Below are 18,018 nucleotides of genomic sequence, written 5' to 3' on the forward strand. Positions count from 1 at the left end.
CCCTATCTACCGGTGTGCTGTCACCATAAGCTTTGACGACTCATTGGGCATATGCCTTGTTGAGTCCAATAGCTCTGGTAAGCCTTCCTTATGTTGGTGGTGGCTTCCCCCATTATCTTCTTTCCACACCTGTCCTTCTATTGATGTTTCATCACATTGTGGACTATATTTAGTTTATTTATTTCATTCGTTTGCACATGTGCCATTCAGAGTGTAACGTCATTTTTTTTCAGTACCATATACGGTCTCACTCATTATGACCGTTCTCGTTTAGTGCTGCACATATATTCATTAGTGAGGGAAATTGATCTCAATCCCCGGCTGTGCTAAGGTCAGACTGAGAAATACTTAAAGTGCAAGGGGACTTTGTTGACCAGGAAGATGGATAGTTCTTCAGGAATTACAGTCCCTTGTATGATGACATGGCTAAAGTGTTGTCTGTGAGTAGCCATGCCAATTGTCCCCAGAGTTGCCCCTGTGAAGACGGGAAACTGCTGGAAAAGATAGCGGTTGTGCTCTTGCACCTCAAGTGAAAAGACCATTGGACTTTGGGGATCCAAGGACAATGGGGTGTTTAGTTAGGTAGAATGTGCTGTGGCAAAAGAAGGGCAAGTTCTCACCTTGAAATTCGGATTATTGGACTGAAAATTTACACAAGAACTGTTCTTGTGAGAGTGCCAGCCTGAGTGAGTCTTATTTTCGCTCCTGTGCCAATGTAGAGGTTATTTTCTAGGATTGTTATGGAATAGGGGTGGCACCCTTGAGGGGGTGGGGCCCATTTTCAACTGTATATATCTCTAGGTATAGTCATTAGTAAGAGTATATATGTAGATTGAGATGTATCACTGGGTTCATTTTGCACTACTTGTTGCTCTGGGCTGACAGTGAACAAACTTCCACTTATGTACTTATTGCATTGCATTGCTGTAGGAATAGAATGTGTTTCTATGTTGTCTATTTTCCTCTCTTTCAGGTATTCCAGCACCCATTGTGTCTTCCTTGGCTAAGGAGAGACCATGACTTCAGCTTGTACCATAAGGCTAAACTTTCTTCTCTTTACAGATTTATATAGTAGATAGATAGGATATAAGGTTACTGTTTTTGCATTTTTTTCCCCTCATTTGCTCAGCTGATACACCACACGTAAAATTGTAAATACTCTCCTCTATTTATCTACCCTTCGTGAACTGCCACTTGCCTTGGACATATGCTACGTTACTTACTTTGCGTGGTATGCCACATGTGTTACCATTTTCATCCTTCCCTGTTACCCTACCTATCCAAGTTTTTGCCAGGACATTCATTCTCAGGATTGAGAATAAATACTTTTTTGTTTTTGTTGCAAACTCCCAGACGTAGTTTCCCTTGGCAGGGGGGGGGGGGGGTTAGCACCCTGGTTGTAGGCAGGATTGCTAACAAATTTAGTTTGTTAGGTGGTAACCAGCCTGGCTAATTGTTAGGGGGATCCACTGACTTTTTTTTAAACTCTGGATTTGATGTGCCTCTCTCTTCTTTCACTAGGTGGCATTGTTGCTTGTGGCATTAGAATGACAAGGGCATAGTAAATTCAGACTAGGAGTGGATGGGTTGTCTCATCCAATTGACAGGGGTTTTTTTCGGCCCCTTGGCCTACTGGGAGAGCCTGTTTATTCAGGAGGAGTCAGGTGATTGGTGTTCTGTGCCACCTGGATGTTTGTCTGGGTGGACGTGTGTTACAAGGCTCCAGGTTGCTAGGCCAGAAGCCAGAGGCCTATCCCGGGAGTTCCTGGCTGCTAGGCTGTCTGAGGCCTATCCAGGTTTGAGAGACGCAGCGTGGGGTTGGGGCTTCAGGCCAGAAGTCCAACCAAGTTGCAGAGGTTCCGCCAGACGGCAAACCGAGTTGTTTCCAGCGGTGAGAGAGAAACAGTTGCCATAGGGGAAGACCACTCCTGTCACCAGGGGCAAGTGAGGATCAAGGCCAGAGGTAAAGGGGAAGCAGTCGCCACCAAGGGACAACCACTTATCAGAGGCCAGTGTATGGAAGTCTGAAGAAGTACCAGAGCAACTTTTTCACCAACCTGGGACGGTGAAGAAGTGGGAAAGCTTCAGCAGAGTGTCAAGCCAGGGACCCAGCAGGTTAGCAGGGGTGAAGCTTGCGGAGTATACAGTGGGTTAGCTGTGGAAGAGCTCAGGGGATCCAGTGGCGACTGGGATCTTAAAGTCTAATGAGAGAGCTAGGGAGCTCAATGAGTGAAGATCTACAGTGGGATACTGTGAGATGTAAGAGAAGATGGGTTACTGTGAGTTATGTGTATAGATCTATATTGACTGTTGAAAGTTCAGTTGCCATAGGAGACAGCAGTTCTTCAAATACAGTTGCTGCATCCAGCTTAAAGGCCCTCCACCTGTATAGCTGTCTGCCTATTATTTTTGCCTTGGAGTCTGCCTGTTTGCTATTGCATCTGCCTAAGGGTGTCCTGACCCTAACCCTCTCTCCCCCAGTTTTGTTTAAGAGACAATAAATCTCTTTTTCTTGCATTCAAAAAGTGACTGGCACCCATGTTTCCAACTTGCATTACACCCACCATGCCTAATAACCCACACTTCGAGGAAGGATGTCAGCAATCCCTGACTCTGGAGGTCACCATTAGGCCTTTAGGGGTCAGGGACACCGCTAGATAAATATCTGAAAAGGGTGGCATGCATTTGTATTCAGCCCCCCTGAGTCAATACCTTGTAGAACCACCCCTGATGTTAACCCCTTCCTAGCCAGTGTCCTTAGTACAGTGACAGTGCATATTTTTAGCACGGATCACTGTATTAGTGTGACTGGTTCCCAAAAAAGTGTCAAAAGTGTCCGATTTATCTGCCGCAATATCACAGTCCCGCTATAAGTCGCTGATCGCCGCCATTACTAGAAAAAATAAATAAATACGAATTCCATAAATATATCCCATAGTTTGTAGACACCATAACTTTTGAGCAAACCAATCAATATATGCTTATTGGGATTTTTTTTTTACCAAAAATATGTAGCAGAATACATATTGGCCTAAATTGATAAAGAAATTTGATTTCTTTTTTCAATTTTTTTATTGGGTATGTTTTTTAGCAGGAAGTAAAAAAAAAATGTGTTTTTTTTTTTTTCAAAATTGTCGGTCTATTTTTGTTTATAGCGCAAAAAATAAAAAACACAGAGGTGATCAAATACCACCAAAAGAAAGCTCTATTTGTGGGGAAAAAAAGGACATAAATATTATTTGTGTACAATGTTGCACGACCGCGCAATTGTCAGTTAAAATAACGCAGTGCTGTATCGCAAAAAAATGACCTGGTCATGAAGGGGGGTAAACCTTCCACAGCTGAAGTGGTTAATAACGTTCGAATTTGCCCCCATTCATAAACCAAACAAACAATTTCACAGGATGAATAGCTCAGTGTTTTTAGTCCCTTTGTTTTCAGCAGTGTCAGACGGGGATTAACATTCTGGTGATTGTACATGTGGAGGTTTTTGGTTTGATTCAGAGCAGGGCCTTTAACATGTATAATTTGACTCGTCTTTCTGAGTTTACACATGGTTCTCCAGTTTTCTGGCACGGTCCACAAAAAACATGCCATTTAGGTTAATTGGATTAGGAGTAATTTGGCACAAGTTTGTGTGTTTGTGTCACAGTGACGGGGACGTTAGTTGATTAGTTCCCCAGAAGCGAACATGTGAATGGTTCAGTGCTATGTGTCAAGAACGGAAAAATGCATTGGCACTTTTACAATAAAAGATGAGGATTTAATGTTTACTGTTTCTGGAAGGAAAACACATTTGATTACTGTACGATAGTGACAGTCTGTAATTAAAATTCCCAAATAGGAATTATAGAAAAAGTAATAAATAGCAAAAACATTACAACACATAACTCAGCAATTAAAGGGCATTCTTTAGGTAATAATTCATCCTCTTAGAGTGGACCTGTGGCGTACTATTAACTAAATTGGTTGTATGACTAAGGCAGCCATCATATAGGTAGTCACACGAAGAACTACCTACAAATAATTTTGCAGATTGTTCACTGAATATATACAGTTGTGCTCAAAAGTTTGTACACCCTGGCAGAAATTGTGACATTTTGGCATTAATATTGAAAAAATGACTGATCATGCCAAAAAACTATCTTAAGTATCTTTAAGGATAGCAATCACATGAAGCCATTTTTTATCACATAGTTTTTTGGATCCTTTTTAAATCATAATATAACAGAAATCACCCAAATGGCCCTGATAAAAAGTTTACATACCCTGGAATGTTTGGCCTTAGTACAGACACAGAAGGTGGCACGCACAGGATAAAATGGCATTTCCCACATTTGTGGCTTTTTTAATCACAATTCGTGTCCGTGTATAAATAGTCAATGGGTTTGTTAGCTCCCACATGGATGCACTAAGCAGGCTAGACAATGAGCCATGAGGAGGTAGAAAAGAACAGTCAAAAGACCTGCCTAACAAGGTAATGAAACTTTACTCAGATGGAAAAGGACATAAAAAGATATCCAAAACCTTGAATATGGCTGAATTGGCATTAGCACTCCAAGTACACGGCCGACATCTTCCACCAGAGTTACTGATGGCATTCTGATTGGCCAGAGCTGCGATGACGTCACTCCCGCGCATGCGCGTGGGACCCGCCGGTCACAGCACGGCTATGGAAGAAACGACATGTTTCTTCAGTGCACATGCGCCAATGACGTCGGCAGCAGTGCATATACTGAATATCCTAAACTGTGCAAGCTTAGGAGATATTCAGGGTACCTACAGGTAAGCCTTGTTATAGGCTTAACTGTAGGTAAAAGTGGTGTAACAGGGTTTACAACCACTTTAAGGGTCTGGAGGAGGACAAGAGAAAGGCTGGAGTCAGCTGCCAGAGTTTGCTGAATGCTGAGACCAGGAGCTGTGGAGATGAGGGGGTGCTGCTTCTACACAGAGAGGCACAGGGTCTGTAGGAGGAGTTCTGTCCTCCTCTTTGCTGCCGACTCCTTAAACGGCTGAGGGAGGTGGGCAGAGACGAGCCTCTCTGTGGCTGCATGTAGAAGTGCAGAATTTGGTGAAGGAGTCTTTACTGCTGACTGCTGAGACAAGTTGGGGATGGAGACAAGAGGAGGTCACAGTTGCAGGAGATATGCGAGGGCCTCATGAAATGGCCTGGCAAGCCAGATTCGGCCTGGGGGCCTTGTGATTGACACACGTGAGTTAGAGGGTCAAGACAACCCATTTACCAAAGCCCAAATTTTTTTTTTTTTTGCATTTTGGATGGAGTAGGGAGTAGTTTAAACTCTTTATTTTTGTAACCATCTTTGTTCCATTCACGCAGACACAAGTGGAGGTCTTCAGGGCCATCTCCTGTAAATGGTCATCTTTGTGTGTGTATGGGAGGGAGGAAATCTTGAAAAGACACACTATACCCCAGACACTTATCTGACTGGCAAAATGGTGTAGCAAAGCCTCAGCTGTTGGGTCAGGGTCTATCCAAAATTTAAAACAATTTGGTCTATATATACACTTTTATTTTGTAGCTCAGCTGCCTCCCGCTGTCCTCATGCCCCATTTCCTGCAGATGCCCATGACCATTTCTATCCTGCAACAGAAATTTCCAGGGTACTAATGCCTCTATTGCTGTAGATACTTCTATTACAGATGCTTATAGTATGAAAGCCTTTATGACTTGTTCCCTTGGGACCATGTTGTTGTTGTGGCCTCTATAATGGAAAAAAGCTATTTATGTGACCCTATTGACAACAGGACTGATCCCATTGATTCCTGGTGCTGTATATGTCCTATGCTTTTTCCCGGGAGGTCTCCATATAATAAAACCACTGGCCCATGAGGCAGTATAGCCTTCTTAAATTTCGTATCCACGTCCAGTTGTGTCTTCTAAAGCAGTGGCCATCAACCCTGTCCTCAGGGCCCATTAACAGGCCAGGTTTGCAAGATAACTGAAATACATCACAGGTGATATAATTTGCTGCCCAGTGATTGCAGTATTCTAGTCTGCATCTCCCCAAGGTAATACATAAAACCTGGCCTGTTAGTGGGCCCTGAGGACAGGGTGGATGACCACTGATCTAAAGGACAAATCCTCTGCATTTCCTGCTCTACATGCTGGAACGAAGCCCAGGAAGACACCTGATTACCGGTTACACCACGTGTGACTGTTTGCAGAAACAGGGCTGTCATTTCAGTCCTCACACCTGCTCAGCTGCTAACATGACGCAACTAGATTTAATCATGAATATGCTACTTACAACTCACCTGGAAAACAGGTTACTGAATGTGCTGAGTCGGGAGAGCCTGGCTGGAATTCTTTGACTGCTTTCAGACTACACATCTCTCCATTCTGCTACCTGGTTCGGGGGATTCTGGGAGTACCATTGCTGAAACACTTGAAGTGCCAAAGGTTTGCTCCTTCGAAGCTGTAAAGTTTAGAGGCTCAATGAGCAGAATTATACAAACCAACTGTGAGTTTACAAGTCCTTAGGTGAACCTGTTTTAGCTGTCGTCATTTGTTGTCTGATGCTAGATAATGTCTTTTGTTGGTTTGGATGCTGATGAAATGTGACCACTTTTGATATGAACATCAAGTATAGGAGATAAGACCTCTGCAATAACCGCTTTGTAGATCAACGAATATGTCTTATCAGAGTGTATACTGTAATTCATCTGTGTGCGTGTGTTTATTATATAAATGTCACTGGCTCAAGGATTATCACAGCTTGAGGTAAGGTTTTTTACACCTTTGCTCTGTTTGTAGTATTTTAAGAGAATGAATAATACTTTGTATATACAAAAAAAAAAAAAAAAAAAAAATATATATATATATATATATATATATATATATATATTAACATTATCGACTGGACTAATTTATTTTGAGAAATTGTTTTTATAATTATATATACGGTGTGTAGTGTGTGTGTGTATATATATGTATATGTATGTGTATGTGTATATACGGTGTGTGTGTGTGTATATATATATATATATATATATAGATATATCTATATATATCTATCTATCTATCTATCTATCTATCTATCTATCTATCTATCTATATATATATATATATATATATATATATAACTATTTATTATTATTATTATTATTATTATTATTATTATACATATTGTAATAATAATGATATAAAATTACAGTAATTACCTATATAATACATATATATAAGTGTTTCTAAAGTATCCTTATAATCTTCATATTTATATATATATATATATATATATATATATATATATTTATATATATATATATATATATATATATATATATATTTATATATATATATAAAGGAAGTGCAGAGCTAATGTGATATCGGTAGAATAAACTACGATAGACTATGAATGAGTACTCAATACAGTGACCTCATATGTATGGAAAGTACATGTGTGTACAAAAATATATCTGCGTTCTATATTGGAAAGATAAAACAATCCCCATATAGTTAGATTCTAACTATATGGGGATTGTTTGATCTTTCCAATATAGAGCACGGATATTTTTGTACACACATGTACTTTCTATACATATAAGGTCACTGTATTGAGTACTCATTCATATCCTATCGTAGTTTATTCTACCGATATCACATTAGCGCTGCACTTCCTTATATATATATATATATATATATATATATATATATATATAGTTTTTCCACTTTGCAAATTGATCTTTTGCTGTGCCGGCTGCTACCACACAATTTAAAGAGACAGCGTGGTCTACTTGTTTTATCATTTTACATATTTTATATTATTTATATATCTTTATATTCCAGCAAGCAAGTGGATCTCTGGGCTCCTTTTTTTTTTTTTTTTTAGTTTACTTGTCTATTCATAGCTGCTCTGTTACAAAAAAGCCTGTTGCTTACAGAGCTCAATAGCTCTGAAATATACACATGCAAGTAAATGAGGAATGACTTATCCCCCTCTCCTATCTGTCTGCTCTGCTCCTTTTGCAGACTGAAATAGAGAAATACAATATGAAAGCAAACAGCCTTTTCTGCGAGATTATCACTATATGCTTTTTTGAATCTTGTGGGAGAACACATAATTTATTAAATAAATTGTTTATATAAATAGTATAAATGTAGTTTAAATTAAAAACCTAAAAAATACAATTCACCCCAAACCATTATAATTTCCACGTCATGATATGTATTGGGAATGGCTTTATTTCTAATTGGCCATTAAACATGCTGTACTTCCTGCTACCGATCGACTTCTTTACAACCACCCTGTCGGATTTTTGCTGTTCGATCATCGCCACCAGCTATAGCTGTATCAGTGTATTCTAACGGCGAGTAAGTCTCTCTACTGTCAGAATACAAAAGCACAGTAAGACGATTTAGACATAAAGAGAGCAGTGCAGCGCTGGACAAGTGTCACAAGTGAAAAAATTGTGTGAAAAAATGTGTTTAAAAATAAAAATAAAAATTAAACAACAATGATGAATAACAGCTAATGATGGTGACTGATGAAAAAATCATTCAACCCAAAGTCCATAGGTGATAAAGAAAGCAAATACAATGAATGCAAATATAGTGAATAAAAGTTCATAAAATATGGTGTGAGTGAAGTCCAAAGGTTATTCAATGCGGAATTCTGGATCAATAATCCACCGCCAGTGCTGCCCACCACCTGGTGATAAAATAATGAAGGCTTACCAGAAAGCCTGCGACCGCCCTTATTCAGGGGGGTCAAAACAGGCTTAGTAGAGAGAGATATGAGGTGAACTTCAAGGGATGTCCCATAAGAGGCTCTGTAGGGAATCTTGCCAACCTCCTTCCTGGGTGACTACTCAGCAACAGCAGGGCGCCAATTCAGAAGATGTAGTCCCAAGGACGCTTCCTGTATGGTGATCAATGTTTGTTCCCAGAGAGACCAGGCGGAGATGAACCACGTATCCCAAAAAGAAAAAAAGGGGGGGACTCCAATAGTGCAGATAAACCAAGACTGCGTTTATTAAATAAAATACAGATAAGTGAAAAGATGAGGCATAAAAACCCAGCAGGGACAGCATATAAACTCCTCTGCTGTTTAAAACGGAATCGCGCATGCGCGATGCGTGCTAGCGTTGTGACCCAGTAAGACGATTCTCCCATCCACCTTGAATGTGTGGATGGGGTATCAAGTAATTTTTTTTTTTCGTTCTACCCACTAGTTGAATGAAAAAAAAAAAAAATCATCTATGAGCTGCCTAAGAACACTAACAAATAAGAAACTGTTGAGTTAAGTACTCCCAGAAAAATGGGTAGCACTATCCCACAGAATGGGCAAACAGGAAAAGTTAGTGTTTAGGAGGCCTTTCACTATACTTATGTCAATAATAGTTAAAATTACTGCGCTGTCCCTAATAAATGTGACACAAATTAGTGATTATTAGCAAATATGTGAATATAGACAGCTGCGACTTCTATGTAAGATACACACATCAACCAACCATTTCAAATATCAAGTCGCGCTATAAGGTGAGTCCGTGCTAAGAAATGAGATAATTCAACCTTATTTAAGTGAAAAAATAGTACAATGAATCAGATTATATATTAAGAATAGTCCATTCAAATTGCTAGTTGATCTCCGCTGTGAAATTAACACAAAATACACCCGAGAATGGTGATGAGAGAAAAGATCTGCTTTCCACCTTGTAACTTCACAAAGCTGGTAATCTCTCAGCGATCTCTGAGACAGCTCAGTGTTTGCTGGAGATACAGAGCTTTGTGTCTGGAGATCCCCTCTCTGATCTGCTGGGTTCTGCACTGACACATATGAATGAGTTGGGTGTCACTATGTAAGGAATGACACCCTATCCTCCTCTTAGCTCAGCAGCACCCTGAAGGTTGTCACCCAGCTCAGCACCTCTCACTGTGGATTATTACAGCCCAGACACCCTGCTGGATTAAACTTCACCTCTGAGCTCCTCGCCTGCCTTGCGACTTCTTCAGTTGGATTGTATAAGCAGAATCTGGGAACACCAGAATCCAGAGGAAGCATACGGACCTCAAGAATGTACCTTTAACCCCCCCCCCCCACACACTTCTCTTCCGAGGGGAGAACTTGGATATTCACATTGGACCGGCAAAGGTGGCCTTTGAAATCGAGCTAGTGGGAGGTCTGCAGGACAGAAGCTAGCGGTCCTGATTGATGTGATTTCACCCAACCTGAGGTCCGATCACTAGAAACATTAGAGAGATTACCAGCTTTGTGAAGTTGCAACTCCTGTGAGGATGCTCGGATTTTGGCTGTATGCAATTAAAGGGCCGGGCTGGGTATCAAGCCACAAGCATGTGTGATCTATAACTAAGAGATCAACAGGAGTCGGTAAGCGGCAGTGTGTGTGGATTTGGAAGGCAGATCTTTTCTCTCATCAACCATTCGCGGGTGTATTGTGTGTTCATTTCACAGCGGAGATCTACTAGCAATTGGAATGGACTATTCTTAATATATAATCTGATTCTTGTACTATTTTTTTCACTTAATAAGGTTGAATTATCTAATTTCTTAGCACGGACTCACTTTATAGCACAAATTGATATTTGAAATTTCACTATGCTTGTTGGTCTCAGGGTTCCCAACAATCCCACAAAGATCCTGCTCTTCAGCTGGCATCCAGCAGCATTAGTAGATTTTCCCTTTGCCTGAAGGTCAGGAATCGGCTGCCGCTTCTTGCGAGGTCACATCCGAATACAACAGGTGGTACCTTGGTTCCCAACACACGCTCTCAGCAGCCAGGTCCTCCCTTGGTAGCACGAGTTTCTCAGCACCTTTTTACACTGGCTCTGAGTTCACAGCAGTTGGAAATAGATCAGCAAAGGCAGACATGGCACACAAAGTTCAAACACAGGCTACAGCCACAGCATCACGTGGACTCTCTCAGCAGAACAGGTCACAGCAGCAGCCATAGCCTGTGCACCCTCTCTGCAGCACACTCCAATCAGTCTTGTCACTTTGTCTTGTGGTGTCCCTTGTGACTAGCCCTGATCGTGGCTCTCTCCTCTTGCCAGCACAGCCCTCCCCCATCTCTCTCCCAGGGTCTTCACTCAGCTACACAGTGTCAGGGCTGGCTCAGCCCTTCCTTTTCTAATTGCCAGCTCTCTTCTCTTTCCACAGTTAACCAGCTGTTGTGGATCTGCTCGTCAGTCCCGCCTACTTAAAGATCTCCAGCTCACTTCATTCCTGCCTTCGCCTTGGTCACATCACAAGAAACCATCTCCTGCGTTCCTGTTTAAAGAATGGCTTTGCTGACATCCCTTCTTGCTCCTTATCCTGCTTGCTGTTCCTCTACTTGGATCCCTGACTTCTGGCCTGGCTGATTACCCGATCTGGTTACGGAACTCTGGCTTGGCTGACTACCTGATCCGGTTCCTGGACTCTGGCTATGCTTTGACTACGCTTACTCTATTTACCTTTTTATTTTTATTTATAAACAAGTGTGATTTTACTGTACTTCTGTCTCGGTCTGGTTCATGGTTTCTGACAGTAGGCGAAGGCCATGAATTCAGAAGATACAGTCAATCCATTTGTTGGTAATATTATTTCCAAATTGGATGAGCAAGATCACCGCATGGATCAGTTTGCCATGGCGTTACAAACGCTCCTGAGTCGCACGGCTCACCTGGAATCCCCCACTGTGGCTGCTCCGGTACAACCTGAGTTGCAGTCTCTGTGCAGGCACCCACCTTGAGTATTACCTCTATAAGAGGTATGTCTGGTTCCGCCCCGCTTCCCCAGCGATTTGGGGGCGATCCAGTTCAATGCAGAGGATTTCTCAACCAAGGTGAGATATACTTTGAGATGCTGCCCCAGGCGTTTCCCACGGACAGAAGCAAAGTAGGGTTTGTAATATCTTTGCTTTCTGAGAGAGCCTTGGCCTGGGCTAACCCTCTATGGGAGACGCAAAAACCTGTTGTCTTGAGTTACCCTGAGTTTGTGGCCTCCTTTAAAAGGGTATTTGACGTTCCCGCACGCTCCGCTTCTGCTGCCAAATGCCTCATGTCCATCAAACAGAGTACGAGAACTGTTGCCGACTATGCCATTGAGTTCCGTACTCTGGCAGCAGAGGTTGCTTGGAACAATGAGGCCCTTGTGGCTGCTTTTTCTCATGGTCTCTCCGATTCTATCAAGGATGAGATAGCAGCCCGAGAGATACCCACTGAGCTGGAGAGCTTGATCTAGTTTGCCATCCTCATTGACTCCAGACTCAGAGAAAGACTTTCTTTTAAGGAGCGCTTGCGGAAGCCTCCTGTACGTTTGCCTCTGAGCTTTGCAGTCCCACCCGTGCCTCCCTCACCTCCCATGCCTCCTGGTATCGAGTCGGTCTGTGAAGATGAACCCATGCACTTGGGCTTCACGCGTCTCTCTGCGGATTAGAGAGCCTTTAGGAGGAGGGAGAGATTGTGCCTTTATTGTGGCCAGGCAGTTCACTTTTTGAAGTCTTGTCCTACCCGTCCTGGGAACACCCGAACCTTGAGGTCCTGTCATGGACAGACCTTAGGTGGTGTTGTGTCGTCCCCACTTATCCAGAAGGATAAGCCCCTGGTTTCGGTCACCCTTACTTGGGCTAAGTCGTCTATCGAGATACAGGCTCTAATCGACTCTGGGGCTGCAGGCCTGTTCATTGATGCTGCCTTTGTATCAAAGCACTCAATTCCACTGCAGCTGCGTGACACTCCACTTGCCATTGAGGCTCTTGACGGGAGACCTCTACAGCCTGCCCATGTGACTCATGAGACGGTTCCGTTGTCCATGGCCATAGGGGCTCTTCACCATGAGATAATCCAATTCCAAGTGATTTCCTCTCCCGTTTCCGCTGGTTATTGGTTACCCTTGGTTACAGAGGCACAACCCCTGTTTTGATTGGCTCCATGCTGAGGTTCTCTCCTGGTCACCACAATGCAGTGAAACATGCTTCCGGAAGGTAGCCAAGGTCCTGTGTACCTTTTCACTCTCCTCCCTGCCAGAAGAGTACCGTGATTTTAGCGATGTCTTTGACAAAGGTCAAGCAGGTAGTTTGCCTCCACACCGGCTGTATGATTGCGCTACTGACCTTCAACCTGGTGCTACTCCCCCTCATAGCCGAGTTTACCCTTTGTCGGTCTTGGAGGATAAAGCCACGGAGGAGTATGTTGCAGACGCACTTTCTCGGGGTTTCATCTGCAAATCCTTGTCTCCTGCTGGTGCTGGTTTCTTCTTTGTGAAGAAGAGGAGCAGTGAACTGAGACCTTGTATTGATTATAGGGGTTTTAATCGTTTAACGATTAAGAATGCCTACCTGATCCCGTTGATTACAGAGTTATTTGACCGCCTCAAGGGAGCAACGGTTTTCACTAAGCTTGATCTGAGAGGGGCTTACAATCTCGTGAGGATTAAAGATGGTGACGAGTGGAAAACTGCTTTTAATACCAGAACAGGCCATTATGAGTATCTCGTAATGCCTTTTGGCCTTTGTAACGCCCCGGCAGTTTTCCAGGAATTAATTAACGATGTCCACCGAGATTTGTTGCAGTTATGTGTGGTGGTTTATCTCGATGATATCCTCATATTTTCCAAGTCCCTGGAGAGCCACCACACAGATATCTGTCGTGTGCTTCAGAAATTAAGAGAGAACAATCTCTATTGTAAACTGGAGAAGTGTGAGTTCCATCGGGAACAGGTTAAATTCCTGTCATTTCCACTGCTGGTTTTTTGATGGACCCAGAGAAACTTTCGGCAGTCCTACAGTGGCCTCGACCCGTGGGGTTATATCCTCTGCAGCGTTTCCTGGGTTTTGCCAACTATTATCGGAAGTTTATTCGTAACTTCTTGTCTCTGGTCAAGCCCCTGACCGATATGACCAGAAAGAACGGTAACCCACAGAGTTGGTCTCCGGAGTCCATTAAGGCCTTTGAAAGTCTCCAGGCTGCCTTTGTTTCTGATCCTGTGCTGGCACATCCTGATCCTACCTTACCTTTGATCCTTGAGGTTGATGCTTCTGAGACTGGTGTTGGTGCCCTTCTGTCTCAACGTCCTACCTCTGAGAGTGCTTTGCATCCTTGTGGCTACTTTTCCAAGAAATTGTCACCTGTCGAGTACAATTACGAGATTGGTGACAGAGAGCTGTTGGCAATCATTTTAGCCCTGAAAGAATGGAGACATCTCCTCGAAGGTACCACTGTGCCGGTTCTCATTCTTACTGACCATAAGAATCTCACATTCTTGTCTGAGGCTAAACGCCTCTCTCCCAGAAGGGCGCGATGGGCTCTTTTCTTGTCAAGTTTCAATTACATTGTCTCATTCTTACCCGGTACTAAGAATGTAAGGGCTGACGCCTTGTCACAACAATTTTCCTCCACTGCCAAGTTGGAGTCGGTTCCCGTTCCTATGATTCCCCCTGATCGTATTCTGGCTACAGTTCGCACCAGTCTTACTTCTCCTTTGGGTGACAAAATTCTTGCTGCTCAGGTCGATGCTCCTCCTGAGAAACCTTGTGACTGCTGCTTTGTCCCAGAGTGTCTCCATACTGCCGTGATCCAGACTTGCCATTCTCCCAAGGCAGCTGGCCACCCTGGTAAGAATCAACTTGTTTGGGCCATTTCCCAACAATTCTGGTGGCCTAGTCTACCTGCTGATGTAACTGCCTTCGTAGCTGCCTGTTCCGTGTGTACTCAGAGTAAGACTCCACAACAACTTCTAGTGGGCCATCTACAACCCATACCCAATGGAGAGAGGCCCTGGACCCACCTGTCTATGGATTTCATTGTGGAGTTGCCCAACTCCCAAGGCAACACAGTTATCCTTATGATGGTTGACCGGTTCTCAAAGATGTGTCATTGTATTCCACTTAAGAAGTTGCCCACTTCTATGGAACTGTCTTCCATTTTTGCTCGGGAGATCTTTCGCTTACATGGGCTACCCAAGGTGATTGTCTCGGACAGGGGTAGTCAGTTTGTGTCACGGTTCTGGCGAGCCTTTTGTGCACAGCTGGAAATTCAGCTTGCTTTCTCCTCTGCGTATCACACGCAGTCTAATGGGGCCGCAGAACGAGCCAATCAGTCCTTGGAGCAATTCCTACATTGCTATATTTCTGACCATCACAACAACGGGTCAGACCTATTACTATGGGCAGAGTATGCTCACAACAGTGCCTTGAATTCTGCTTCCCGGGTGTCTCAGTTCATTGCGAATTATGGTTTCCAACCTTCCATGTTGCCTGACTCGTTTGTTCCGCAGAGTATTCCTGCGCTAGAGGAGCATCTCCGTGGTCTTCGTTCCACTTGGGCACAAGGCCAGGAGGCTTTGCGTCATGCTAATGATAGGTACAGACTCCATGCTGACCACAGATGCCTGCCGGCACCTTCCTACCAGGTTGGGGATAGAGTCTGGCTGTCGTCTCGCAACCTCCAACTTCGTATTCCCTCACTGAAGTTTGCACCTTGGTTTATTGGGCCTTTCTGTATCCTTAGCAGGATTAACCCAGTGGCTTACGCGTTGGACCTTCCTCATAGTATGTGCATCTCAAATGTGTTTCATGTCTCCTTATTGAAACCGTTGGTCTGCAACCGCTTTACCACCTCGGTGCCACGTCCTCACCCTATACAGGTTGAGAACCATGAGGAGTATGAGGTACAATCCATTGTTGACTCCTGTAGGTTCCTTGGGCGCATATAGTACCTGGTGCATTGGAAGGGGTACAGCCCGGAGGAACGCTCCTGGGTCTCATCCTCAGACGTACATGCTCCTGCCCTCCTCCGTGATTTCCATAGATGTTTTCCCCTCAAGCCTGGTGGTCCTCCGAAGGGGAGGGGTCATTGAGGTGGGGGGTACTGTCAAGGCTGGCTCAGCCCTTCCTTCTGTGAGCTGGCCCCTCAGCTGTCGGCTAATTGCCAGCTCTCATCTCTCTCCACAGTTAACCAGCTGTTTTGGATCTGCTCATCAGTCCCGCCTACTTAAAGATCTCCAGCTCACTTCATTCCTGCCTTCGCCTTGGTCACATCACAAGAAACCATCTCCTGCGTTCCTGTTTAAAGACTGGCTTTGCTGACATCCCTTCTGGCTCCTTATCCTGCTTGCTGTTCCTCTACTTGGATCCCTGACTTCTGACCTGGCTGATTACCCAATCTGGTTACTGAACTCTGGCTTGGCTGATTACTCGATCTGGTTACTGAACTCTGGCTTGGCTGACTACCCGATCCAGTTACTGGACTCTGGCTATGCTTTGACTACGCTTACTCTATTTACCTTTTTATTTTTAATTAAAAAGTGTGATTTTACTGTACTTCTGTCTCGGTCTGGTTCATGGTTTCTGACACACAGTCCTATTGCGACAGGAAACAGTGAAGTACTCCAGTAACATGGGTGGCCTCTTACAGTATATAAGTGTAAACAGAGGCTACTATGTCAGTTTAGTTTTAAGCTGTAATAAGCTCAGACTGATTGTATAGTTTTTCACCTGGTTTTTCTGTAAGCTTAAGTTGACTTTTCAATTTCTCAATGTCACCAGTAGATATTAGTCATAGTATCATATTTCACAAACAAAACTAAGTTAGAATATTTATATTTTCTTCAGCCAATTCCGTAGGAGGCTAATGCCACTGGTGCATGCTGGGGGAGGATATAAATATCGAGGACAAGCCATGTGCTCTCTCTCTTGCGTCAGGTGGAGGCCTTTAGGAAGTGCTGCTGGATGGAGCTCTACTGTTAGGCACAATAGGTTGTTTGGGGCCTATTGATTGCTGTAGTGGTCCTGGATCTCTCCTACCTGGTGTGAAGGAAGCTGCACCAAGGAGGAAACCCAGGGGAGGCCCCTTGCTGGAGAGAGCCAAAAAGAAGGCTGGTCACTCAGAAGTGCTTGGTGATTCACTTGAAATTTAAGAACGTGCTTACAGTGTTGCCGGGTAGGCTTCATGGGTCTGACACTGTGAAGCTGGACATTGATCGGGATCTGGAGATGTCTATAAATGACCTGCTACGGTATCTGCGACCCCTAACCCCCACCTCCTCAAAGGAGGAGTATAGCCAAAGCTTTTTTGGCTGTTTTTCTCCTATGAATCACAGGACTAATAAAACCAGCTGTGAGCCAAGGTCACAGACCCAATCACGATATGGTCGGGATCTGCCCAGAAGTCTGGACCCGCAGCTGAGCCGCTGAGATCCTGAGCCAGCTGCTCCCACCCCTCCAAAGCCCAGCGCCCCAGTGAGCTCCAGTGAGTGCTGGAGGGGCAGAGAAGAGAGCCGATGACTGACAGTCACCAGCTTTTTACAAGCTGAAGACTGAGAGCTGAGCGACCAGCTGTGTTTGCTTGTTCAGTTCTTGGTCTTAGAGAGGGCGGGGGACAGCTGTAGCTGGGATCAGTGCTGCAGCCATCTGGGTAAGTACGGTAATATTGTTTAATTTTTATAATCCCAACTTCGCTTTTAACCGTTCTGCAATAAAACTTTAAAAAGATAAAAGTGACTGGCGCCCAATATTTTTTCTCTGTCCCTTTATTTTAACTATGGACTCAGCCCTGGGGGTGAAATGCTAGCCTCTAGAGGTGCTACCCCTTGCCTCTGAAGGTGCCTTTGGGGTGTCCGAGTGGTGCTACATAAGGGAGGTTGATACCAAAGTCAAAGTCAGATACTTACACTAGTTTCATTAAAAAAATGTAATAATGAATATAGAGCTTCATTAATGCCTAAAGTTTTGCTTTAATGGCCCTTTTCACACGTCAGGTCTATTGTGGTGCATTACGTCACACATTGAGGTGCTCTGCATTAATGCATGCTGCCTAACACACTAAAATGGACCAAAAATCAGACCTGTGACATTTTTGCTAGCACACCGCAATTCAACACACAGTAGTGCATCACCATGCATTGTTGTGTGCTGAAGCACCGGTGTTTTGGGTTGCCATTCACAATGAATAGCACCATACCCTGTTTCCCCGAAAATAAGACCTAGCGTGATTGTCGGTGATGGCTGCAATATAAGCCCTACCCCCCAAATAAGCCCTAGTAAAAGTCCTTGTAGGTC

The 18,018-nt window shown here is 43.8% G+C and overlaps 1 protein-coding gene across 4 annotated transcripts in view; it reads left to right on the forward strand.

Moving 5' to 3' along the window:
• The window catches only part of LOC141113431 (phosphatidate phosphatase LPIN3-like), a 166,282-nt gene that overhangs the window by 67,338 nt on the left and 80,926 nt on the right, over positions 1-18,018 (forward strand). Inside the window, exon 1 of one of the 4 annotated variants that reach the window (XM_073606519.1) lies at positions 6,195-6,482. The exons of the other annotated variants lie outside the window; for them this stretch is intronic. The gene's annotated coding sequence lies outside the window, so the exon portion shown is untranslated. Of the gene's footprint in view, positions 1-6,194; positions 6,483-18,018 lie in introns of those variants that run through there. 4 annotated transcript variants of the gene reach the window in all.

Source organism: Aquarana catesbeiana, linkage group LG12 (genome assembly GCF_042186555.1).
Source record: "Aquarana catesbeiana isolate 2022-GZ linkage group LG12, ASM4218655v1, whole genome shotgun sequence".
NCBI classification, from domain to species: domain Eukaryota; kingdom Metazoa; phylum Chordata; class Amphibia; order Anura; family Ranidae; genus Aquarana; species Aquarana catesbeiana.